This window comes from Rattus norvegicus, chromosome 5 (genome assembly GCF_036323735.1).
Source record: "Rattus norvegicus strain BN/NHsdMcwi chromosome 5, GRCr8, whole genome shotgun sequence".
NCBI lineage: Eukaryota > Metazoa > Chordata > Mammalia > Rodentia > Muridae > Rattus > Rattus norvegicus.
In genome coordinates, this window is record NC_086023.1 from 149516852 (window position 1) to 149542452 (window position 25601).

At 47.7% G+C, this 25601-nt stretch overlaps 1 protein-coding gene across 27 annotated transcripts in view; it reads right to left on the minus strand.

The window, feature by feature from the left end:
* Window positions 1-25601, minus strand: part of Epb41 (erythrocyte membrane protein band 4.1) — a 154099-nt gene that overhangs the window by 122772 nt on the left and 5726 nt on the right. The window contains exon 1 of one of the 27 annotated variants that reach the window (NM_001399558.1): window positions 4931-5142. The exons of the other annotated variants lie outside the window; for them this stretch is intronic. The gene's annotated coding sequence lies outside the window, so the exon portion shown is untranslated. Of the gene's footprint in view, window positions 1-4930; window positions 5143-25601 lie in introns of those variants that run through there. 27 annotated transcript variants of the gene reach the window in all.

Sequence of the window (25601 nt, forward strand, 5' to 3'; positions counted from 1 at the left end):
AGAAATAGCAAGTGGGTGGCAGAAAGAAAGCGAAAAGGGAAGGAGAAAGCTTTCACTGTAAGGCTGTATTCAAGTGTCCCTCTTACACTCTGAAATGGTTGCCAGGTAGAATTTGAGGGTTTAAATCCCTGGAGCCCTTGACAGTCTGCCTGTGTCCATATGGCCAAAAACAGGGGGTGGGAGGGGGGGTACAGACAGCACATACATACCTAGTGCTCTAGCTCTTCACATGAATGCATGTAGCACTTCAAACTGGCAAACTAAAACCCACAGAAAAACTCTGAAAGCGCACACACACATAACTTACTTGGCACATATGTTAAAATAGCATTTCTTTATAAAAGGATATACTCAAACACACCCCTATGATTTCATTGTGAGTACCGGTTTCTTTTTTTTTTTTTTTTTTTCCCGGAGCTGGGGATCGAACCCAGGACCTTGCGCTTGTTAGGCAAGCGCTCTACCACTGAGCTAAATTCCCATAAGTACCGGTTTCATATGGCATTTCTGGTAATAAAGCAAATTCTGCAAAACTGGGGAGAAGGCTTCCTGGGTACAGCCCTCACCACAGGCATGGGGACCTGAGTTTGGGTCCCCCACGCCCACACAAATGAGTGGCCATAGGAGAGTTAACAAGTATGAGGCAGTCACTTGTTATTTTCTATTTTATCAACATAAACACATGGTCATAGTTCTCACCCATTTCATCAGCCAATCCTCCCCCCCTCTCCTTCCAAATCCCTCAGGCAAGGCTCCTGTAGCCATGCCTAAGCTCCATGTCACATGACTAAAAACAATTCTTATCTTCCTAAACTGATCACACTGGGGATCAAGAACGACTGGAAAGTGGCTACACTAACAGGAAGTGGTTCAAAGAATCCGCGGACGTGGAAGATACTGGATAAGAACTCAGTAAACAGGGCTGGAGAGATGGCTCAGCGGTTAAGAGCACTGATTGTTCTTCCAGCGGTCCTGAGTTCAATTCCCAGCAACCACATGGTGGCTCACAACCATCTGTAATATACATTAGCTAAATAAAAAATTAAAAAAAAAGAAATAAGAAAAAAGAACTCAGTAAACAATGTCTAGTCCGCATGGATTTACCTTGGAGCTAGTGAGGAGACACCTGAAAACACAGAAGTGGTTTTCATAAATGAGAGACTAGAATGAAAAATAGAAGGATGAGGGCTGGAGAGGTGGCTCAGGAAAGACACGCACTGGCTGCCCATGCAGTGGACTCCGGCTTGGTTCCCAGCGCCCTCACAGCCACTCACAAACACGTTACTCCAGTTCCAGGGGATCCGACACCCTCTTCTGTGGACACCAGGCATACATGTGGTGCACATACATACATGCAGGCAAACACTCGACACACATGAAATTAAAAAAAAAAAAAACAAAATTTAAAATATAGTAAAGTGAGCACAATGCTAGAGCTTCTACAATGAAGGGACTTCAAAGGTAATAATCAATTATAAAGAGGAAGGGAGTATTCGCACAGCACAACCCCTACTCTGCCTGTATATCTTTCACTTACTTTGGAAGACACTGATGACGATTGATAAGTAAGATGTTAAAGTCCACTCAAGCATCCTTAGCATTAGACTAGTGACACAGTGCTCTTCTTATTCTCAAATAATTATGCAAGGTGTTCGAAATCTTTTTTTTTAAAGATGTATCTATTTATTATGTATATGAGAACACTGTAGTTGTCTTCAGACACACCAGAAGAGGGCATCAGATCCCATTACAGATGGTTGTGAGCCACCATGTGGTTGCTGGGATTTGAACTCAGGACCTCTGGAAGAGCAGTCAGTGCTCTTAACCGCTGAGCCATCTCTCCAGCCCATAGAAATCTTATTTAAATAAAAATGAGTGTAAACAAACTTTAATCATAACCTAACTCCCTCACTACACTCCCCTAGACCTGGGATCTGAAGCGTCAACAAGCTTGCTCTGAACGAGATCCCTCGTCTTCCCCTTTCTAATGCCGCCGAATTCTGAACGGTGCTCATTGCTGTAGCTTTCCTTCATCCTTCTCACTGTGCCTTCATTAAATAGCAGCAGAGGAAACCAAACCACAAATCTAACGCAGTGTGCTCTCCACAGCATTTCTTACCGACACACCATGAACTCCCTTACAGCAAAGTCACAGCACAGGTGTCACGCCAAGAAATATAAGTGACAACAACAAGTAATGCACACACTTGGCACCTGGCTTCCCCTCTAGCTGACAGCCATCACAAATGTACCAAGCACTACCCTGTAGTAATTCTGGATTATCTTATAGATGACGTCTGTAATTCGCCAACAAAATGGGGAAATCCTTATAAAAATTTCACCCTTGCAGATTTTACTCAGACCAAAAAAAAAAAAAAAAAAAAAAAAAAAGCAAAGCCATTCATAAGAAAAGAGTAGTTGAGGGGTTGGGGATTTGGCTCAGTGGTAGAGCACTTGCCTAGGAGGCACAAGGTCCTGGCCGAAAAAAAAAAAAAAGAAAAGAAAAGAAAAAAAAAAGAAAGAAAAGAGTAGTTGAAACTGCTCTTACTCAGCTCAGAAACAAAGTAAAGTGACTGATGTCATGCGAATAACCGGAGGGAAAAGAACATGTCCCGTAGAAGTGGTGATGAATCCACATCTGAACATGCACTTGACAATCACGAACACAATAAGACTCCTGGAAAAGGACTCTGGCAGCTCAGCCTGCGATCACCAGCCTGCTCCTCAGATAACAGGGAAACAGACTGAATCTAAACACACTGATTTCAGAATCACGCTTGGGCCCTGATGGCCGCTGGTATTTTCAAGTCATGAAATCAGGCCACCGGGACCAATTTTATATATTCAAAAAATAATGAGAATGGGCTTGGAGAGATGACTTATCAGTTATGAGCACTGGTTGCTCTTCCAGAGGATCTAGGTTAGAGTCTCAGTACCAAGGTGTGTGCGCAAAATCCAAGAATCTCATGGCTTTTAGACAGTGTCCAGAACAATTTAATTCTGAAGTTTTCTTAGGAACAGGAGGAAGGAAAACAAATAGCGTCTTAAGTGCACTGACTCTTAAGAGTATGAATTTGTTTGAAATAAAGACCATGAACTCTGGGACTGGAGAGATGGCTCAGTGGTTAAGAGCACTTGTTGCCCTTGCAGAGGACATGAGTTCAAGTCCCAGAACCCACATGATAGCTAACGACCATCTCCACTGGATAGCTAACTCCAGTGCCCAGAGGATCAGATCCCCTCTTTTGACATCCAATGACACCAGACATACATAGAGTACACAGATGTCCATGGAGGCAAAATATTCACAGACATAAAATTAAATAAAATAATTTTAAAGATCACAAGCCCTTAGGTGGTAGTGGCCTTTGCCTATAATTCCAACATGCAGGAGCCTATACACCTTTAAACCCAACACTCGGAGGAAAAGGCAAGCCATCTCCAGTCTGGTCTATAGGGTGAGTTCCAGGACAGCCAGGGCTAGATAGAGAGATCTTGTCTTAAAAAAACAACAAAAAAACAAGACTGAAAAAAGAAAGAAGGAAAGAAAGAAAGAAAGAAAGAAAGAAAGAAAGAAAGAAAGAAAGAAAGAAAGAAAACCAAAGAGGGAGAAAGAAAAGGGGAAAAGTACAAACTTCTTCAAGATGGAGCAAAATTAAAATGAAAAGGATTATATAAAGTATATGTATATCCTGCTTCACTGAAAGGATCAAACCAACTGAACATCTTCTGCCAGGACTAATAGGAAAGCAGTAATGAGCAACTGCATGGAGTACAGTTTATCCCCAAGAGTGTATAAACTCACTATAATAACACTCAAGACACAAACGGAACCATTTCTTGAAACTTTCCCTAAAAACAGAAGGAACAAAATAGCAGCTGTGAAATCACCCAGACTACTAAAATTAAAAGAGAGAGAGAGAGAGAGAGAGAGAGAGAGAGAGAGAGAGAGAGACCTCCAGCATCTCTGAAAAACACAAAAACAAACAGAAAACCTTAGTCTCTACAGACTAGTCATTTATGTCAGGGTACAGTTCAAGGATGGAACAACTGTCCTGTAGCCAGAAACCAGCCGATCAGCGATTTGTTTCACATTTGTTTCACGTGAGACCACTTTCTCTCTAAAGACCGCCAATCCCCGGGGAGGACGACCCTGTCTGGGCAGAAGCTCCCTCCAGGAGGATCCACCTAGTAATGAAACGAGAGGGTGAGCCTAGCTCCAGAATCTCCACAGGTACAGGCAGCCCAGCAAGCCAGGGAAAGATTTCCAAGCCGACAGATGCGCGAACTGAAAAAGGAGGTCACGGAGCTGAGAGAATAGCATTAACCCTTGGCTCGCTGGGACCCTGAAGATCGCGGAGCAAGGCACTGGATCCGGAGGGCTCTGAGATGTGAGTTGATTTTTCTAAGATGCAGGGTCTGTGGCGGGAAGGCCTGGGAGTGCTGCGAAGCTCCCCACGCCCGCGGATTCCGCTTGACTTCTTCGGGTCTGCCCAGCTTCCCCATCACGAAGGACTCGCTCCGCTCCGCTCCGCAGCGGCACCCAGCACCTTCGCCGTCCACCGCCCCGCTGCCCACCTGGTTTCCTGCCAGGGCTCCCGCCCACCGCACGGTGACTGACAGGCCGGCGCGGACTGAGGACCCCTCCGCAGGAAGACACCCCACGCCTAACTTTGCAACGTGGTCCCCCGCGCTCTCCTCGGCGGCTCCCGGGCCGCCGCCCCCTCCCCCGGCTCCTCAGGCCGCGTCCCACCTCCAGCCCCCGATTCCCCGCGTGAGCTCGCGCCCCGGCTCCCGGGCCTGCAAGGAGGCTGGAGACAAAGGCTGCGGCGGAGGCGCCGCGTCCGCCCGGACCGTCCCCTCGGGGCCAGCGCCGCCCCCACCCCGCCCCCCACCCCGACTCGCGCGCGGCCGCCTCGCCTCGCCTCACCCGGGGTTCCCAGCCGGGGCTCCGGCGCCAGCCGTAGCTTCAGCCGGACGAACAATAGCAGGAGGCGGCGCCGGCGTCCGAGGCTCCGGCCCTCTGCGGCTCCGGGGCTGGCGGGCTGCAGGCTAGCTGACTAAACCCGCCGGCGGAGGGAGGGAGCGAGGGAGAAAGCGAGCGAGCGAGCAGCCCCGGCGCGCGCCCTCCCGCCTTTCCTCCGCGAGACGAGGCCGGCGCGGCCCGCGGCCCGCCCGCGCCCCTCCCCCCCGGCTCGCCACAACATTGTAGTAAATTCCTATTGGGCCGTGCGGGAGGGAAGGAGGGGGCCGGGCCCGCGGCCCGCCAGAGCATTGGCTGAGGCCCTATTCCGGCTCCTCGCGTCTTACCTCTCCCTCCCCTAGAGCGGTAAGGAGAGGGGAGGGGAAGGGAAACGAGAAGGGGAGGGGGAGAGCAAAGGGCTAGCTGCTGCGCGCACGCGCAAGTCAAACCCGGGCTGGAGCAGGAGATCAGGGTTCTGGTCTCCTGAAGCACGCGCGCAAAGAATGGGACAACTAGTGCCTAGAACGAAGGTGAGACCTTTCTCCCCATGGAGGGCTTGGGAAGAAACCGTGATCTGGGGACTTCGGGGGTGGGGGGTGGGGGGAGCGGAATTCACATAGATGCTGCTGACCAGGCTACCCCAAAGGAAACCTTTAGTTTAGTAACCTCAGGTAAGTCACACTGCTTCTCAGAGCCTCAGTTTATCCGTCTACTAGCATGGCTATCTCTAAGGCTCCCTTCCAACCCTGACATTCAATATGACTTTACCTCTCCAGGCAGCTATGTTAAGACCTGAAATGGAGACTTAAGTGTTGAGACCATGCCAAAGATTTCACCTGTCTTCTGTCTTCATTTAAGACTCTCCTATTTCTGCCTGCCATCCACAAAATTATAAGTATAGCCTCCACGATCTGGTCTCCAGATGAATTTAGGGTTGCTCTGAGAACTGCACACGAGTATATTTCTCTCTAGAAGTTTCAGAGGCCGCTTGACCCTTCTACTTCCTGCCAGGCTGATGTCTGAACAGGCTGCCTCCCTACAGAGCAGAAAGAAGGTTCTGATGTAAGCACATTCTTAGAAGATAAGACGGGTTCTGCTATTTCTTTTGAGAGATGAGGAAACCAAAGCGGAGAGACAGAGTCCTGCCAGGATCAGAAACCAAGCAACGTGACATCAGAGCCCGCACGCGCCAGCTAGGCTGCCTACTGGTGTAAAATCAAAGCCAGTTCCCAATCTCAGCTCAGCCTCAGGAATCAGACTGCTCAGGGTCAGTGCTCCGTCTCAGCCCTCTCTAATTGTTTGACCTTCTTTGTGCCTGGTTTCTGAACCCATAAAAAATAGAATAAAGGCTGGGAGTGGTGGCCCATGCCTGTCACGCTAGCACTTGGGGTGTGACAGCAGAAGTCACACAAATCCAAGGCCAGCCTCCATTACATAGTAAGTTTTAAGCCAGTCAGGGCCACATGAGACCCTGCCTCAAAAAAGGGGAAGACAGCAGTCCCACCTCATTAGAATTACTGTAACAATTAATTTGTTAATTATCAGGGCTTAAAACAATGCCTAGGACATAGTAAGATCTCGGTTAAGTGTTAATTCTATTACTTAGTAGTAATACATAGACTAAAATATCAACTAAGAAGTACATGGCAGACAGATAAACACTCAACTGTTGTCAGGTCTGAGAATATTTATATAATACCAGAAGCCATAAAACCCGGTGAGGACCACCTGACTACCTAAAACAGCCCATTCACAGCCTTCTTCTGTCTTTTTTTTTTCTTTTTCCGGAGCTGGGGACCGAACCCAGAGCCTTGCGCTTGCTAGGCAAAGCCTCCTTCTGTCTTAATCACAGCACTTTACACAGCATTTGCCCCTGCTGGACTGCTTCCTATTTACTGATGACTGGTTGAATCTCTCAAATTGTTGTAGTCTGCATCCAGGAGACTGTAAACTGGAGAGGACGGGGACCTTGTCCTTATTATCACACAGAGCAATGCTGGCATATTAAATATTTATTGAACCAGTGAATGGACTGTCCTCGTTTTATGAGTAAGAGACGCAAAACTGTTTAAGTGATCTGGGCCAAGGAGCACCCGTTCATTTGTTCTTAAATACCCTGGTTCCCTGCTTTGAGCCCTCAGGTTCAGTGGTGCTTTCGATTGGCAAGTTCTAATGCTACCACTTCTGGGCTCTGAGGCAGGGAAATCTGGTACCATGTAGGATGGATACTGAAAATCCATCACCAGACAGATCATTTCCTCCATGTTATCCAGGACATTCAGGCACATGGAGCTAAAGGCTCTGTGTGCTAGCCAGTGGCTCTCCATCCTTGGGGACGCTTATGAAATTTGTAATATTTAATAATCATCACCCTGGAAAGGAGGAAAGGTCTTAGGCTAGCAGAAAACATGAGAAGCAAGGCAGATGTAAACCACGCCTAGAGTCAAAGCGTTGTGCAACCGCACACCAAAATCCGTTGGTCTAAGTTGTAAAACCCCAAAGTTCTGGATTCCACCACTGGCCTTTCATTCTTAGCCAGGGCATGGGAGCAAGTGTAATGCACTTTCTGTGCAGGAGAGGTTTTCTTGTCAGTGTACACCACCACCTGTTAAGTGTCTCATCTCTCAGTATGGCGGAGCTCAACCGATAATGAGGACTAGGGAAATAAAGAACACCCACTAAGAAGACAAAGAAACTATCCTTACTCCTGGGCCCATCTGCCGCACCAGACATCCAGTCCCAGCTCACCCTGTAGAAGCTCTCATGAGGTACCAAGGGTAAAGGTCCCAAGCACAATCTCTGAGGCTAATTTCCTAGGCAGAAACACTTTGGCTCCATGCTTGCGTCGGGGTGATGACTGGGCCATGCTGCAGGCCCAGGAAAGGGTCCCTCAGGACCATCTCTATCCCATCTGCCAGCTGAGCCCCATCTCTACCTCCCCACTACAACCCTCCTGCTTCTTTCTAGGGAATACAGACCCCGCTAGCTGTCTGTTAGCCCCTGGAGTGGTCAAGAGCTCTGAGATTTAAAATAAAGGCACCGAAAGGCTCTTAATCCTTCCACACTGCAAACTGAGCTCCCGCACACGCAAACACCAGCTGCATGAAACGGGATGAAATGAGATAGTGAAATTGGGGTAACCTGGTGTGAAGAGACAGGGAGGGGAGACGAAGCCACCAGAGACCCGGAAGGGACAGGATTGAAAGAAAGAGGGAGGAGGACAAATGGGGCCTAATCCATGATCAAATCTGGGTCAGGGGTGGATTAGGGACACAGCTGGCCTCAAGCCCCAGTGATAGGCTCATGGAGAATGTTCATCTGCGGCGGGCTTTGAAAAGCTGAGCACATCAGCAAAATGTTCTGAACGGTCATTATGGAATACAAACCAGCCCTGGCACTAACCGCAGAGAGAGCAGAACAAGCCTCTCATAGTCTCCTTACCATCAAACTTACACCGTAAACTATTTTTTTTTTCTGAAACTAGAGACTCGCAAATGCTAAGGCAACTGTCCCGCTACTAACCTATGGTCTAACTCTGTAGCCTAGGCTGGCCTGTAACTTGAAGTAATACTCCTGCCTCAGCCTCATGAGTAGCTGGGAGTACAAGCCTGACTACTTTAGGCCTTTTAAACAAAAATTATGAAATTATATGGGGGTGGGGATTACTATTAATAAAAAGGGATGTCTCTCTAAGGGGATATTTTTATTAGGAGTATGTGAATTTTAGAAAATACGGTTAAGGGCTGAAGAGATGGCTCAGAGGTTAAGAGCACTGACTGCTCTTCCAGAGGTCCTGAGTTCAATTCCCAGCAACCACATGGTGGTTCACAACCATCTGTAATGGGCTCTGATGCCCTCTTCTGGTGTGTCTGAAGACAGCAACTATGTGCTCATATACATTAAATAAATAAATCTTTAAAAAAAATCATGATAGGGATTCTGAAGTGTAGCTTTTTAAAAAAAAAGAAAATAGAGTTAAGAATGAATGTAGTTGGGGTTGGGGATTTAGCTCAGTGCACAAGCACAAGGCCCAGGGTTCGGTCCCCAGCTCCAAAAAAAAGGAAAAGAAAAAAAGAAAAAAAAGAATGAATGTAGTTAAACAGAACTATAAATCACATAAAGTCACTAATCAGAAATGTAACTACCGGGGTTGGGGATTTAGCTCAGTGGTAGAGCGCTTGCCTAGGAAGCGCAAGGCCCTGGGTTCGGTCCCCAGCTCCGAAAAAAAAAAAAAAAAAAAAAAAAAGAACCGGAAATGTAACTACCACAAGGTTCTGATATAAAACTTTCCCTTTGAATACCTTTTCACACAGGGGCATGCACACGTTTATACCTTCACTTATGTATAGTAAGTTAAATAATTGATAGCTGCTGCTTTTTTAGGTTAAAATGAGTAAATACCACCAATATCGTATGCCTCAGACTACTTTGTTTTGCCTGTGTGGTAGTCATCCATGTTTGCACCTGTGAAGACCAGAGAGTGACATCAGATGTCTTCCCCTCTCTTCCACCTTTGTTTTCTTGTGTTGAGACTCTCACTGAACCACGAACTTACTGTCGTGGGTAGACCAGTTGGCCAGTGAGCACCTGGGATCCACGGCCTCTGCCCTCTGCCACCCCAAGCCCCCAGCACTGAGATTGCAGACACACACACCACCATGCCCTAGCAGTTACATAGTATCAGATGCAGGTCCATACACTCGTAAGGCAAGCACTTCACCCACTGAATACCTCCTTAGTACCTCAGCCTAAAGTACTTTTGGTTCCTTGTTTTTGAGACTGCGTCTCACTCTGTATCACCTGCTGACCTAGAACTCACAGGGTTCACTATGTCTCATGAGTTCTCGGCAGGGATGGTTGGTTTTGTTCCTGTTTCTGTTGTTTGTTTGTTTGAAAACTTACTGTATAGAACTGACTTTTCACTTAAGAACAGATTACAATAAATTTTTTAACAGTACTACAGATGTTCTGTAATTTACTTAACCCTCTGTGGTAAAGTTAAGTTGTTTCCCGTTTCTGCTCTCATAAATGATACTTAACAACTATCCCTTTATATAAACTGTACCTGTGATTATTTTTAAGAGTACATTAAACATAGCATGCTATTTCTTTTAATTAAAGTATGCAAGGCTGCCCGTTCCTGTCATTTCTGAAACAAAAAGAAGTTAGCAGTACTTTGGTATAATATTGTGTCTTTTGTGTTTTTACCTCTTTGACAGAACATAATTTTTTTTTATTAAAAATTCTCCTAAGGGGCTGGAGAGATGGCTCAGTGATTAAGAGCAATTATTGTTCTTGCAGAACCTATATTTGGTTCCCAGGACCCATATCAGGTGGCCCACAACCCCCTGTAACTCCAGCTCCAGGGAATCTAACGCCCTCTTCTGGCCTCTACAGGTACCTGCACTCAGGTACACAAACCCAACAGGCACATACACAGAATTTTAAAAATAAAATAATTCTTGCGCTAGAGAAATGATTCAGTGGTTAAGAGCACTGGCTGCTCCTGCAGAGGACTTGGATTCAGCTCCCAGAACCCACAGGGCAGCTCACAAATTCCACTTCCAGGAGATCTGATACCCACTTTGTCCACCTCAGACAATTGTCATTCATACATACATACATACATACATACATACATACATACATGCATACATACATACATGCACACATATATACAAACAAAACACTCATACACACATTTTTTTTTAAAAATCTAAAAAACAAAGTAAATCTTAAAATCCTCTTTAAAAGTTTCTAAAGCCAGGAGTGGTGGCACAGGCCTTTAATCCCAACATTCAGGAGGCAGAGGCCAGTGGATCTCTATGAGTTCAATGCCAGCCTAGTCTACATTGGCAGTTCCAGGACAGAGCTACGTAGCGAGACCCTCTCTTGAAAAAGCAAAAGAAAACCGTTTTTATGGATAGGCCTGGATGTCCTGGAACTCACTCTATACACCAAGCTTCGCCTTGAGAACTCAGAGGTCTTCCTGCCTCCCAGTGCTGGAAATCATGGACCACCATGACTATCTGAGAAAATTTATTTGAAGACAGTTCCTTTGTATTTAAATAAATTTACCACTTATTAAAAAGAAAATTACTAACAGAAGGGTATGCTTGCTTACTCTTACATAAATAATTCGATTTTGGCAGAGTACTTGATGCTGCAGGATACAGATCGTCTTCACTGTTTTTCATAGCTGATACAGTTTGACTTTATAATCACTAATTCTGGGGACACTGCTTCACATAAACACATGGTACAAAATAATAGAAGTATGTTTAGGGCCATTTCAGAAATTCTGTCCTAATCTCAAGCCAAAATTCATTGAAGTATTTTTTTTAATGAAGCTCAAATCAAAATGGCAAACAGGATTGCCTCTGTGTGTGTGTATGTGTGTGTGAGAGAGAGAGAGAGAGAGAGAGAGAGAGAGAGAGAGAGAGAGAGAGTTGGGGAGAGAGAGAGAGAGAGTTGGGGAGAGAGAGAGAGAGAGAGAGAGAGAGAGAGAGAGAGAGAGTTGGGGAGAGAGAGAGAGAGTTGGGGAGAGAGAGAGAGAGAGTTGGGGGGAGAGAGAGTGTGTGTTGGGGGAGGGAGAGTGTGTGTTGGGGGGAGGGAGAGGAGGGAGGGAGGAGAGAGAGAGAGAGAGAGATTTTCATGTGCATGTGGAGGCTCAAACTCCACACTCAGTGTCTTCCCTGATTGCTCCCACCTTATATATTTATATACTGAGGCAGAGCCTCTCAAACTGACCCCAGCACTTACCAGTCCAGTCTTGCTAGCCAGCCTGCTCCAAGGAGTCCCTCCCTGTCTCTGCCTCCCTGGAGCTGGGATTCTGTGTACCACAAAGCCTGCCTGGTTTTCATGTGGGTTCTGGGGATCTGAACTCCATTCCTCATCCTTGCAGGGAAGCAGTTTATCCACTGAGCCATCTCCCCAGCCCCTTAACTAGCAATTTTTAAAATCAGACCTTATAACATAATACAGTCCTGACAAATACTGATTTGGAGAAGCTTGGGGGACCACGCTGGTCTCAAACTTGCTGGGATCCACTTGCCCCTGTCACCAAGCACCAAAATGACAAGCACGTGCCACCACACCCTCAGCTCTAGATACTGAGCTGATCTTCACAAACTGAGGAATGATGTGGGACGATACTAAAAGCCTTTGTTTTCTGTAACTAAACCAGAATGTTTCTGTAAGAACAGAAAACTTGGTGCTGCCAGTTCAAAAACATTGCAGTTTATCACATTCGAAGTCTCCAGTCTGAGCCACGACTCTCAGGCAGTGTTCACTGGCATCAAATGGGCAAAGTGAATCTGTTAAATGTTCAGAGCCGAGACTAAGGTGAATTTGCACGGTGCCACACAGGCAAGTAGTGCCAAAAACATCCCAATTCTTTTATTTTCAAATCGAATTTTTTTTTTTACTTACATTTCAAATGTTATCCCCTTTCCCGGTTTCCCATCCATAAACCTCCTATCCCACCCTCCCTTTTCTTCTATGAGGGTGTTCCCCCACCCAACCACTCACCCCTCCCTGCTTGGTCCCCAACACCACAAATGCACATGCACACACATACACACACACAGACACACACACACTCACAAAATTAACTTTGTGGCACATGCTTACAGAGGACTGTAAACATGAGGGTACGAAGTGAGTTCAAGGCCAGCCTGTGCCATATAGACCTTACCTCAACCCTCCTCTGTGCCCCCCAAATCTAAAAACAAAAGCAACTACATGTGTGAGGGATTTAGAATGTATTTGACATGTGCTAAAAGTGTGTGTGTGTTGTTGTATTTAGCCCAACAGCGACCCTTTGAGGTATTATTAGTATCAGTTACGTATGAGGAAACCACAGCTTAGGATGCAGTGGTTATGGCCACACCCTGCACAACTTGCCCAACACCACACAATTCAACCAGTCCTGTCCGGTGCCAGCATCCTCATATTGCTCTCCAGAAAGCCACTGAGATGACACGAAGAGGAAATACCAACTTCTGCCCAAGACCCTAGAGAAAGGCTGTTGGGGCTGCCTCTGACAGTAACCCAAAGACATCTGAAGAAAAAACCAAGATCTGACTGACCTCCCATGACCCTTCTCAATCCTCTTCTCCCAAAGCCAGAATGAGCCCAGTGACCCTGATCCAGCAAAGCCTTCAGCTCGCTCAGGCCTAACCCACTATATCTCTCCCAAGAGCAGGGAACTCCCGTGACAGAAGGTTTTCCAGGGACAGAGAAGGGAGCTACATGACACCTGCTCACAGGGGCCTTTCTAAGTCTGGCAAAGTCAGTCTGGCTCAGACCTTCCCCAAGAGAACAACAAGAGAGAGAAGATGGAAGGAACAGAGGGGGTTGATTGGGTATCCAGAAATGGCTGTTTGGCTTGCTCTAAGAGCTTCCAACACTGAGGGACAAGCAGGACGGTCCCCCAAACCACCCAGAGAACACCCAGCTAATTTCAGTTTCCAAGCTGTACCATGGTGTAGCTGGGGTGTGTCAGTGAGGGAGACAGATGTAATAAGAAAGTCTGCAAATGAGGTACAATGTTGAGATCTGACTGTGTGACTCTGGGACGTTACTTCCCCAGGATCAGCAGTCACCATACAGTGGTAGCAGAACTCAAAGGACGTCTTCCATTCCTTATTGCAGATTCTATTCACTGCTTTTTTCCAAGTTCATCTACATTCATTCTCCAGAGCTGGAGAACAAGCTAAATCTTTTTTTTTTTCTTTTTTTCGGAGCTGGGGACCGAACCCAGGGCCTTGCACTTGCTAGACAAGTGCTCTACCACTGAGCTAAATCCCCAACCCCCCAAGCTAAATCTTATAGCCATGATCCGCAGAAATACCTGAGCTGGAACATGGAGCTGGTTTTTGCTACATTGTGGGTTTTGCTTTTGAAAAAGAAGGAAGGAGAGAGAAAGAGATCCCTAAATCTAATTTCTTTCTTGTTTCTTCTTCCAGCACCACTACTAACAAAGCTCAACCCACCGGCTCCCTCTCACCAAACAATGAACAACCACCAACCCTGCCTGGGAGCCCTAGCATTATGTCCCCTCTGAAAAGTTCCCAGAATCGCGAACTACAGGAAATCACAGAAACTATCTGCAGCTGGCAAAACCAAGCCTCTGCTAGAGCAGGAGACAAAACATGGTCGGCTACACCAAAGCTACACCGTATCCCACATGTCTGGGACCGAAACAAAAACATATTCTTATAACATTTCTGTGCTTTTTAAAGAAACCGGAATTCTCAAAAAAAAAAAAAAATGTCACCACAGGAAGTGGCTTAGAGATGAGGTTGGTGAGACAGCTCTGCAGGTAAGGGCGCTTGCAGCAAACCCAACATCCTGACTCAGACCCCCAGGCCCCCTATAGGGGAAGTTCAGAATCCACTCCTACATAGTGTCCTCTGACCTCCACAGGGGCAAGCACAAGTAAATAAATAGATAGGTGTTTAGAAAAATCTAGGTCTGGAGAGATGGCTCAGTGGTTAAGAGCACTGACTGCTCTTCCAGATGTCCTGAGTTCAAATCCCAGCAACCACATGGTGGCTCACAACCATCTGTGATGGGATCTGGTGCCCTCTTCTGGTCTGAAGATAGCAACAGTGTACTCACATACATAGAATAAATAACAAATAAATCTTTTACAACATCTTAAAAAAATAAAACATACACCTTAAAGATAAGGTGTTATTAAAAGTATCAAGGAAGGGCTGAAAGTGTCACCCAGTTGCTGGGTACTAGCCAAGAACATTCATAGCCCTGGGACATCCAATCCCCAGCACCAAAACCAGAAAGTAAGGGAGGAGGGGAGGCATAAACAAGATGGCTGGAACAACAGGATAAGTATCCTCACATTTGCCTGCACTGTCAGATTCTGGTGAAGACCCCTTGAGGACACCCTCCTCCTATGTCCCCACATGGCAGGGACCTTTCTAATATCTGTTATCCTGTCATAAGGGCCCCACCTTCCTGATCTTCAACCTTCCCTACCATCTGCCAACACCATCACCTGAGGATTTTGTGGAGACACAGACATTCAGTGTCTCCAACCTCTGGCTCCCTCGACAGTCAGGAGGAGGTGGCTTTGATTACCAGGCTGCCTCGCTGGGTGGCTAGAAGGATCAAACGAGACGTGCAGGATTTCTGCACGTTACAAAGCACCACACTGCAACAAGCCCGATTGGTTTTCTGAGACAAGGTCTTACTGGTCTCGAACTCTGAGAGTTCGCCTACCTCTGCCTCCCAAGTGCTAAGATTATAGGTACAGACTATCGCTTTGCCCTAAGTGAGACTTTCAAATTATTTTAGATTTTTTTTTTTTTTAGGGGACTGGAAAGATAGCTTAGCAGTTAAAAGCATTTGCCGCTCTTACTAGCGACCTGGGGCTCAGATCCTAGCACCCACAAAGCAGCTTACAACCATCTGTAACTGCAGTTCTAGGGGACCCAACACCTTCTTCTGGACCATGTGTGCCACACATATGGTATACAAATATGTATGCAGGCAAAATAGTCACACTTTATAAAAATAATTTTAAAAATATATTTATATGTATGTATGTATGTATGTATGTATGTATATATGTATGTATGTGTGCCTGCATGAGTCTGTGTGCATCACATGCATGTGGAAGTCTATAGAGGCCAGAAGAGGGTGTCATCAGCCCTGAAGTTACAGCGGTTTGGGTCCTCCTGATATGGGTGCTGGAAACTGAACCCTGGTTCTCCACAAGAGCAGTAAGAAAGCAGTCTCAACCACCAAACCATTACTCTGACCCCAGGACTTTTGTTTTGTTTTGTTTGGGCGGGTGGGGATGTTGGTTTTTTGAGGCAAGGCTTCTACATGTAGCCTTTTCCAGCCTGGAACTTGCTGTGTAGATCCGTCTGGCCCCAAACTCAGAGATCCACCTGCCTCTGGATCCTGAGGGCTGGGCTCAACCTGCCTTGACTTTTAACTTAAATCTGTTGTTGACCACATGGAAAGAAGCCTCCAGCCAAGGCTCCCTGAAGTGAGCACCTCTTTTGTGCATGTTTAGGGACGCCAGCAGGAGTAAGATGAGTAAATAATAGCCACCAGCAGTCATTTCCCACGTGGGTGGCAAAAGGAAGAGGTAAAAAGATCGTGGGTGTTTGGAGGCAAGGAAACCTGGGTTTAAACCAAAGCTCCACCATCAATATGCTATGTCATGTCCCCCCACCCGCACTTATCTCTAAGTGGAGATGGCATGTGTCAGCCTCGGTGCCAACGTGTTATCTGCAACGTCACTACACCTCGGCAACAGCCTCCTGAGGAAGGCAGACTGCCTCCTGTTTACAGATGAAGTGGAATTTCAGAGAAGATCTGGGGCAGGTAAAGCCACTCAACCTAGGCCTGCTGCTACCCGTTCCCACAACAAGCTCTGTCATGAGTCCAGCAAAGACAAACGAGTGTCAGTGCCTACAAGCTCTTAGAGCACTCCACACCGCATACCCCATGGCGAGGCGTGAATAGCTACATGTTCTAACTCTGGGAAATGAAATCAGAGGTAGTTTGCCCAATGCCACATAGCAGGAAGATAACTGCATGTTCAACTTATCCAGTCCCTTGCCATCGATACAACCCCCTCTCTTTCCCAGTAAAGCCAGGCAGGCATCCTTACCCTGCTCGGCAGATGAAGCCCGGTGAGAAGCACTGCTCTGCCCAAGACTGCCACCAAGTCAACAACTCAGAAGGGACTCAAGCGAGGCTCCTAATCTCTGTTTCTGTGTGTGTGTGTGTGTGTGTGTGTGTGTGTGTGTGTGTGTGACTGTGTGTGTGTCTGTGTGTGTCTGTATGTGTCTGTGTGTCATCTGTGTGTGTATGTGTGTGTGTGTCTGTGTATGTGTGTGTGTGTCATCTGTGTGTATGTCTGTGTGTGTGTCTGTATGTGTCTGTGTGTCATCTGTGTGTGTGTCTATGTGTGTGTGTGTCTGTGTCTGTGTGTCATCTGTGTGTGTGTCTGTGTGTGTCTGTGTGTGTGTCTGTGTGTGTGTGTCTGTGTGTGTGTCTGTGTGTGTGTCTGTATGTGTGTGTCTCTGTGTGTGTGTGTCTGTGTGTGTGTGTGTCTGTATGTGTCTGTGTGTCATCTGTGTGTGTGTCTGTGTGTGTGTGTGTCTGTGTGTGTCTGTGTGTCTGTATGTGTCTGTGTGTCATCTGTGTGTATGTGTGTGTGTGTCTGTGTGTCTGTCTGTGTGTGTGTCTGTATGTGTCTGTGTGTCATCTGTGTGTGTCTATGTGTGTGTCTATGTGTGTGTGTGTCTGTGCGTCTATGTGTGTGTGTGTGTCTGTATCTGTGTCTGTGTGTGTCTGTGTGTGTCTGTGTGTATGTGTGTCTGTGTGTGTATCTGTATGTGAGTGTGTATGTGTGAGTGTGTGTGTGTGTGTGTCTGTGTATATGTCTATGTGTGTGTGTCTGTATCTGTGTCTGTGTGTGTATGTGTGTGTATCTCTGTGTCTGTGTGTGTGTCTGTGTATGTGTGTCTGTGTGTGTCTGTGTCTGTGTATGTGTGTCTGTGTGTGTCTGTGTGTATGTCTCTGTGTCTGTGTCTGTGTGTGTCATCTGTGTGTCTCTGTGTCTGTGTGCTAGGGTTGGTCTTGGGTACAGTATATTCAGATGCCGAGTTCTCTTCCCCAAGATCAGGTCGCAGTCTGGACATGGGCACTGTATTGACCAGTGTGCTGTAAAAAATGTTCTCCATAATCTCTGATTGGATAATAGAAGGCTAGAGCCTGTGACTGGGCAGGGGAGAGGAAAAGGTGGGCCTGGAGATCAAGTAGGGGGTCTCAGGAAGGGACCAGGAAGGAGGTTGTCATGAGGCAGGAGGGGCCATGAGAAAATCATCCTGAGGACACACAGGGAGCAGAGCAAGACTCCGTTACCTCCGTTACCAAGTAGCACGTGGCCTATGGCTGAGATGTAGGTTAGAACAGCTCAGAACCTGTCCAGTTTAGGCTTACAGCTTAATAAAAAGACCAGGTTTTGTGTCTTTTATTCAGAAGCTATATATGGGCTAGAGTGGGGCAGGACCCTTCACCTATAAAATTAATACAATACCTGTGTTTGTATGTGTCTGTCTGTCTGTCTGTCTACAAGTGCCTTGGAGACCAGAACAGGATCCCAGATCCCCTGAGGCTGGAGTCCCAGGAGGTTGTAACCTGCTGGAAATGAGTGCTAACAAATTCTGGTCCTTTGTGAGACTAGCATGCACTGTCAACACAAGCCAGCTCTAGCATATGCCAGTCTTTTTTACAGTGCTGGGGATTCCCCCCGGGGCTTCTGGGATACAAGAAACAAGCTCCTCCACCACCAACCAGGCTACACACCTAGCCCCACGTTCCTGCTTTTAAACCCAGTCTTATTTTCTCCACTCAAACTTGCTGAATCGTGAGCATCTGAACATGGACATTCAGAAGCCCCACAGCGAATCTCCTGGGAGTGGGAGAGCCCCTAGTACACCAGGCTAGGCCTAAAAATCAGAGGACTGGGGAGAGATGGTGCAGGATACTGTCCAGGGAGACAGTGGCTGAACCTGCCAGTCTCTAGTTTTGGAAACCTCGGTCTTGGTCTCCCTAAGTTGTTGGCTCAGGCTGGGAGCCGGGTAGCCACTCACTTGCACAGCTGTTTGATGTGATTTCTGCTGAAAAAAACAAAAATCCCCATCAGTGTGGGCCTACGTGCTAATTACCAATAATGACATAATAGCCATTGTGGGCCCAACAGCCAAACAGCCCCAACTAGGAATTCTGCATAGCTCAGATTTAGGAACAAAAGACTGAGGCATTGCTACTGAAACTGATGCCCTAGCAGAAAATACCAGGAGCAAAGGGGCCTCAGAGTTGACCCAGCCAAAGTATTATCTGGCAAGTAGACAGGGGAGTGAGCACCCACTTTCTCGGGTCTTTAACTGTGAATCTACCACACACCCAGCACATGTGGCGTCCACACAGCTTCATTCACTCATCAATGCACGCAGACACTTATTGGCAAAACCCACCAGCATCAGTGAGGGAAAGCAGGCAATAAGTAACCCATTAAAGATGCTACATTGGAGTGATAAGTGACACAGAGAAAAGCAGAAGAGGAAGGAGGTGAAGTGTTAGCTGGGCCTGCTGGCTCATACCTTTAATCCCAGAGCTTGGGGGGGGGGGGGCAGGAGGATCTCTGAGTTTGAGGCCAGCCTGGTCTATAGAGTAAGTTTCAGGACATCCAAGGCGACATAGAAAGACCCTGTCTCAAAAACTGTGTTTAAATTAAAACTGATGGTTGGGGGGCGGGGGGGGGTCTGTGCATGTGAGTGCAGTGCCCAGAGGTCAGTAGATCCCTGGAGCTGGACTTAAGGCTGAGCCACCCTATGTGAGTGCTGGGAACTGGACTTGGGTCCTCTGCCAGAGCACTACACTCTTACAGCTGGGCGGTCTCTCCTGCCCACTGTTCCAATTTTAAATAAGATAATCAGAACAAGCCTCACTAAGAAGGAGATGTTGAAACAAAAGTTTTACGATGAAACAATAATAAGACAAAAGGTATTTATAGAAGGCTGGATGTTCCCCCACCATCCAGTGCAAAAAGCCCCAGGGTGGAAGTCTGCCTGAGAGGATAAGCCAGTCATTACAGAGTCAGGGGAAGAAGGCAGGCGCAGACTAATCACCAGTGTGTGCTTAGACCCCCCTTAAGTTTATGAGCATGAGGTAACATCCTTGTCCTTGCCTTGTCTCGGGAAATTGGGAAATCCTAAATGTGACTTGGGTAAATGAGTGGGCATTCGCCATCAAGAGGTCACTCCCTGAACTCAATGAACTGTTTTCTGACTCACCTTTTCTTCTCCTAATATCGACTGGCCATAGAGGAGCCACAGTAATCACCCCACTGTGTCAGCTCTGGATTAATCACTTCACACGGATTATACAAAGTGGTGCCCAAGTCATTTGTGGAAAGGCACTAATCTGCTTCCCCTTTGATAACAGGATATGCTGGAGCTTACTGAGGTCAAGCCATGGCTGGGGCTCAGATTATTGTTGTTATTATTGCTGTTGTTGTTATTATCATTATTATTATTATATTTATTTTTACTCTATGTGTTAAGTGTTTTGCTTGAGTGGATGTGCACCACATGGGTGCTTTGTGCCCACAGAGGTCAGAAGGGGGCATCAGATCCCCTGGAACTGGAGTTACAGAGGTTGTGAACCACCACGTGGGTTCTGCGAGTCTTGAGCCCAGGTCCTCTGCAAGAGCAACAAGAGCTCTTATCCACCGAGCCATCTCTCCAGCCCTGAGACTATGACTTAAACAGGGTCTCTTGTAGCCCAGGATGGCATCAAACTCACTAAATAGCTAAAGTTAGCCTTAAACTTCTGATCCTCCTGCCTCCACCTCCTGAGTTCTGGGATTACAGGTGTGTGCCATTGGGCCGTGCTGGGGTCATGTGATGTTGGAGATGCTGGAAATCCAACCCAAGGCTCAGGCTTGCCATGCAAGTTCCCTGCCAACTAAGCTATGCCTCCCAGCCTTAGGACTCCGCCTTTAAACCTGTCATGAAATAGGAAACCCGTGACTGCTGCAAACCCTACTTTCATAAATCCACACAGAGGCAACGAAGATGGTGACCCCTAAAGCCTGGCGGAGGGAGACCTGGAGAAGCTGGTGCTACTTCTACCCTGCCACAGTCTGGGTCGTTGGCCAGGTTTTCTCTTTGAAGCCTTTCTGGCCTCTGCAGAAGTCTTCGTCATCCTTATCAAGTCCCAAGGAACTCACAGGCCATCTCTGTCCCTTTGGCCTAGACCTGGGTAGGGTAGCCCTCTGAGCTATCTGCCTTTCCAAAGAGCGCGCACAGTGGCATCTAATCAGAGGACTCTGCAGAAGAGAAACGATCTTAGGTGAGGCTAACACTGGGATGCTGAGCCTCTGGCTTCCAAACTGGTCTATCAGGTTCAATTTCTCCAACGAGAAACCTATCAGACAGGCGGGTGGCACGCACCTGTAATCTCGGCACTCAGGAGGTTGAGGCGGAAGGATGTGAGTGGAAGGGTAGCATGGGTCATGTAGAGAGAGCCAAACCAGCCTAGAATACAGATCAAGACCCTATTTCAAAATTCCAAAGTGCAGGATGGACGAGAGAGATGGCTCAGCGGCTAAGAGAATTTGCTGCTCAGTCATGCGGATCTGAGTTCATATCCAGCACCCACAGAAGGTGGATGCGGTCTGAGTGCTGCTTTAACTCCAGCACGGTAGGGTATGGGGCAGAGACGGGAAGATCACTGAAGCTTGCTGGCTGCCAGCATAGATGAACAACGGGAGCGTCACACCCAGAGAGAGACCATGTTTCAAAGGCATAAGACGGAGAATGGTAGGAGATAGCCAGTGTCTTTCTCTGGCCTTCAGTACACACACAGACATGCACATATACCACTACATATATACTATACAACTACACACACACACACACACACACACGCACGCACGCACGCACGCACGCACGCACGTGCGCACACACACACAAATATGCACACACCAAATCCAAGAAGAAAGAAAGGAACCATATTAAACTCTAGGTGAGATGGGGCAGACATTTAAGAGGTAGCAGTTTGTGAACCCCTAGAGCTCAAGGGGCTGAGGCAGGAGGATTGCTGTAAGTTGAAGGGAAGCCTGTACTACAGTTGCAGTGACAACAGCAGCCCACGCTTGGGGAGTTACTGGAACGTCCTCTTCCCCATCAACGTCTTCACAGCAATCCCTGCCCCATCCACAGCAGGGGAAACTGAGGCTCACAAACGTGAAGCCAGCACCAGAGCACACGCACACATTGAAGAGCCAGAGCAGGGAGTCCAGAGAAACATCCTTCTGGCGACAATGACTACCACTCCAATCTCAGGGTCCCATTTCTGCATGCAGAAGGGATCCAGGTCTGCCCTGGCCCTGGCCGTCAGAGATATAGACCTTCATGCCTAGCGCCTGTCTCCATGCCAGAAGAAAGGGAGCCTGATCGTCAATTTCCAGGGGAAAAAAAAGCTACAACTTTCCCAAATGTTTGTCCTTGTTTCCGGACCCCTGTTGGCTTTGGCCTCCAACCAGAGAGAGTCATCTAGGGTAGGGGACAGAGGGTGCCTAGGCCTCAGGACTAAGAGTCCTTGGGCCTGAGGCCAAGGGTGTCAAAGGGCAGGAGGCGAGCTAGTTCAGCAGAGGGCCAGGACCCCCTGGAGACTTAAGCTTGTTTCTTACTCTTTTTTCTCCTTTGTAAGCAGTGTGGCTGCCAGGACAGGCAGGGGAACCTTGGGCGGGGACGAGGAGGTGGAGAGGTTTCATGATTATCTCATTAGCGCTCCTGTGTGCGGATGCCCAGTGTAGACACTGGGCCAGTTTCGGGGGACCACGTCACTGATGCCTTTGAGGAAAGCCAGTGTGCCCCCATTCCCCTGAGGTGGAAACTCAGGTCCAGAGAGAGCAATAGTGCCTGAAGGCCACATAACTTGTCAGTGACAGAGATGGCAGAGAGCCCAAATTGTTGGCCTCTAAAAGGGTTACCTGGGTGGGGATGAGAAGAGAAAAGGCAGAGACATGAAGGGACAGTGTCCAAAGGCCCAGGGCCATCTCAGGGAGCACAGCAAACAGGTGCAGGGTTTCAGGAAGGTGTGGGGAATCAGTCCAATCGCCACATAGTGCGATCCCACTCCCTGTCCAGCTTCACCTCCCATCTCTACCCCTCCCTTTCTGGTCCAGCCACGCCCGTGTTTATCCACCCTGAGCATACTATACTGTAGACTGAAACTTCTTACATAGGCTGTGACCAGTGCCTGAACGGTTGTTCCCTCCACTGCGACCAAGAGAACTCATCTGGCTCTCTGTCCCTCCCTCTGACTCCTAGGAATTGCCCTGATGCTCTGGGCTCACTGTACACCTGAGAGACAGGAACACATAGGGGTCACCTGCACCCCTAGAATCTAAACAAGCCCATGCTTCATAGTCATGTATCATCTAGTTGTCTTTTGTCCCTGGATCTGAGAGACAGGCAAAAATGGGTTTTTCTATCTGTGTGTTCAAGGAAAGGAAGGGTAAGAGAGGGGTGACATAGGCCCAGAACCCTGGGTTTCTCTGAACCACACAGGCCTTGCTGGGTACCAACACCATAGACCCACCAAAGTCACACAAAGAAATCCTTAAGATAGCAGAAAGAATCCTAATGGCCATGAACCAAGAGCCTCCATGTCCAGCTCAGGCACAGCATTTGAAGAGCGAAGTTAGTGAGACGGAGATAAATGGCTTCCTTCCCCCACGCTACTCCATCTCCTCTGCTCAGGTGTACCCCTCAGCCCAAGTATCCACTGGATCCAGTCACCCCCAGACCCCAAGGCCTCACTCTCACCCGGGTCCTCTCTCGCCTGTCCACTGCAGTCCACTCTTATGGGGCCCTGCCTCTGACACAGACCTAACGTCTCCCACTGCTCCATGGCATAGTTCCCGGCCAAAACTCTCAGCATTCCTCCCCGAAACAGGTGGCCCTGCTTCCGCTCTCCCTGTGGAATATGCACTGGCTCCCCGCTGCCCTAGAGTCAGGCCCTCCAATTTTCCTGAGCCTGTCTTTGAGGGCACATTTCCCCAGGTGCTGCCCCTGGCTCTACATCTTAGAATGTACAGTTCCTCCCAGTAGGGATGGCCTTTCTCTCAGTCTCTGCCTGAGAACACCTATTCGCGCCTCAGTCTCAGTCAGAGTTGGACTCGGTGGTTTCAGGGCCCTTCAGCCCAATTAGACTCTGAGCTTTCCCAGCGGCAGAGGAAAGGGTCTGTATTGAGTCAGCTCTAGCCCTCTGCCAGCATAGAGCCTGGCACAGAATGGGCACCAGGAAAAGCAGATGGCTAGGAAACAGAGGCACATTCTTACTTCCACAAAGCCACCTCCCTCCCTTTACCCTACAAGTTCCTTTGCAACCTGTCAAGCTAGACTTGCTATTCACCTGCTCCCCGCAGTGCCCTCCCAGACCTGATTTCCACTGTCCCAAGATGGACGTCGTTGCATTCCAGAAGGATGCCCATAATCATAATTAGAGTAATAACAACCACCACCACCATTTATTGGGTGTTCGTTGTGTGTCCGGTTATTTAATCCTCACAAGAACCCTAGGAGGGAAGGAGATTTTTTCATTGTACTCGCTTACAGTTAAGGAAGTCATCTGGCCTAAGGTCACATGACTAGTAAGAAAACAGTGCAGGGGTCACTGCCAGGTCTGTCTGACCTGCAAGCCACCCTGCTGCCCAGCTGCTTCCTGGTTTTTATAATCTCACCTCCCAGAGTTGAGAGCAGCCGCCCCCAGCAGCCTGGAGCTGGGTACCAAAGACGGACAGAGAAGACACTGACACTATCCTGCTGTTTTACGATGGCTCAAGGGTTCAGAGCACCCACATGGTGGCTAACGACAGTCTGGAACTCCAGTTCCAGAGGGTGTGACACCTTCTTCTGGCTTCTGAGGGCAGCGGGCACACATGTTGTACATAGACATACATGCAAGCAAAACACCCATACATATAAAATAAAAAACAAATACTTTGTGTAGGAAAACAGAGTCACTGTTCAGAGGGTCACTGGGAGGACGACAAGAGATAATGTGTCTGGAAGAGTAGACAGGGCCAGTGAAAGAGATGAGACAGCTCAGTGGGGAAGGCTTGACACAGACCTGAGTTCAATGCACGGGGAAAGGAACCAACTCCCAAAACTTGTCCTCTAACTTCCCTTGTGTGCAGTGTTACAGAAGCATCCGACCTATCCAATATCTATCTATCTATCTATCTATCTATCTATCTATCTATCTATCTATCTTTCTGACACACACACAAATAATAATAGCAATATAATTTAGGGTTGGGCTCAGTGGTTAAGAGCACTGACTGCTCTTCCAGAGGTCCTGAGTTCAATTCCCAACAACCACATGGTGGCTCACAACCATCTGTAATGGGATCTGATGCCCTCAGAAGACAACTACAGGATGCTCACATACAGAAAATAAATAAATAAATCTATAATAATAATAATTGATAATAATAATAATACAATAAGTCAAAATGATTAAAATAGAACAGCAGATAAGCAGACTGTGGAAAACAAAGTAATTGTCAGTAGCAAGTATGACGCGAACTTCTTAGGTCACCTACACCTAAGAGGACAAAATTCTCCAGGCCCCTTCTCCCAGCTAAAGCTGAGGACCAGTGAGGCTAATACACTGTTCACTTACCTGTTTGCGTTAACTCTCCAAGAGAAGAGCCTTTTATTAACCCTATTCCACACATCAGACAACCAAGAAGGGCGACTGAGTCAAGTCACACAGCAAATCACGCCAGGCAGAGCCCAGTCTGTATCCCAGAGGTAGGGTGTTCAGGGGCTCCTGACTTCTGTATTCTAGTCCAGCTAATAAGAGTTAAAATTAGGAGGAAGGAGCCAAAGAAGATGAATGCTTCCCTGAACCCTCTTCTGGAAGGAGCCTAGGGCTAGAGGAAGCCAAAGATTACCCATCAGCCCCATGCTGGGCTGCTTCTAGCTGCTGGGGGAAGGTCCTGTGATGTGGATGTCACAGGGAAGGTCACAAGATCCAGAGAAATTTACCCCTTGTCCAAGGCCACACCATT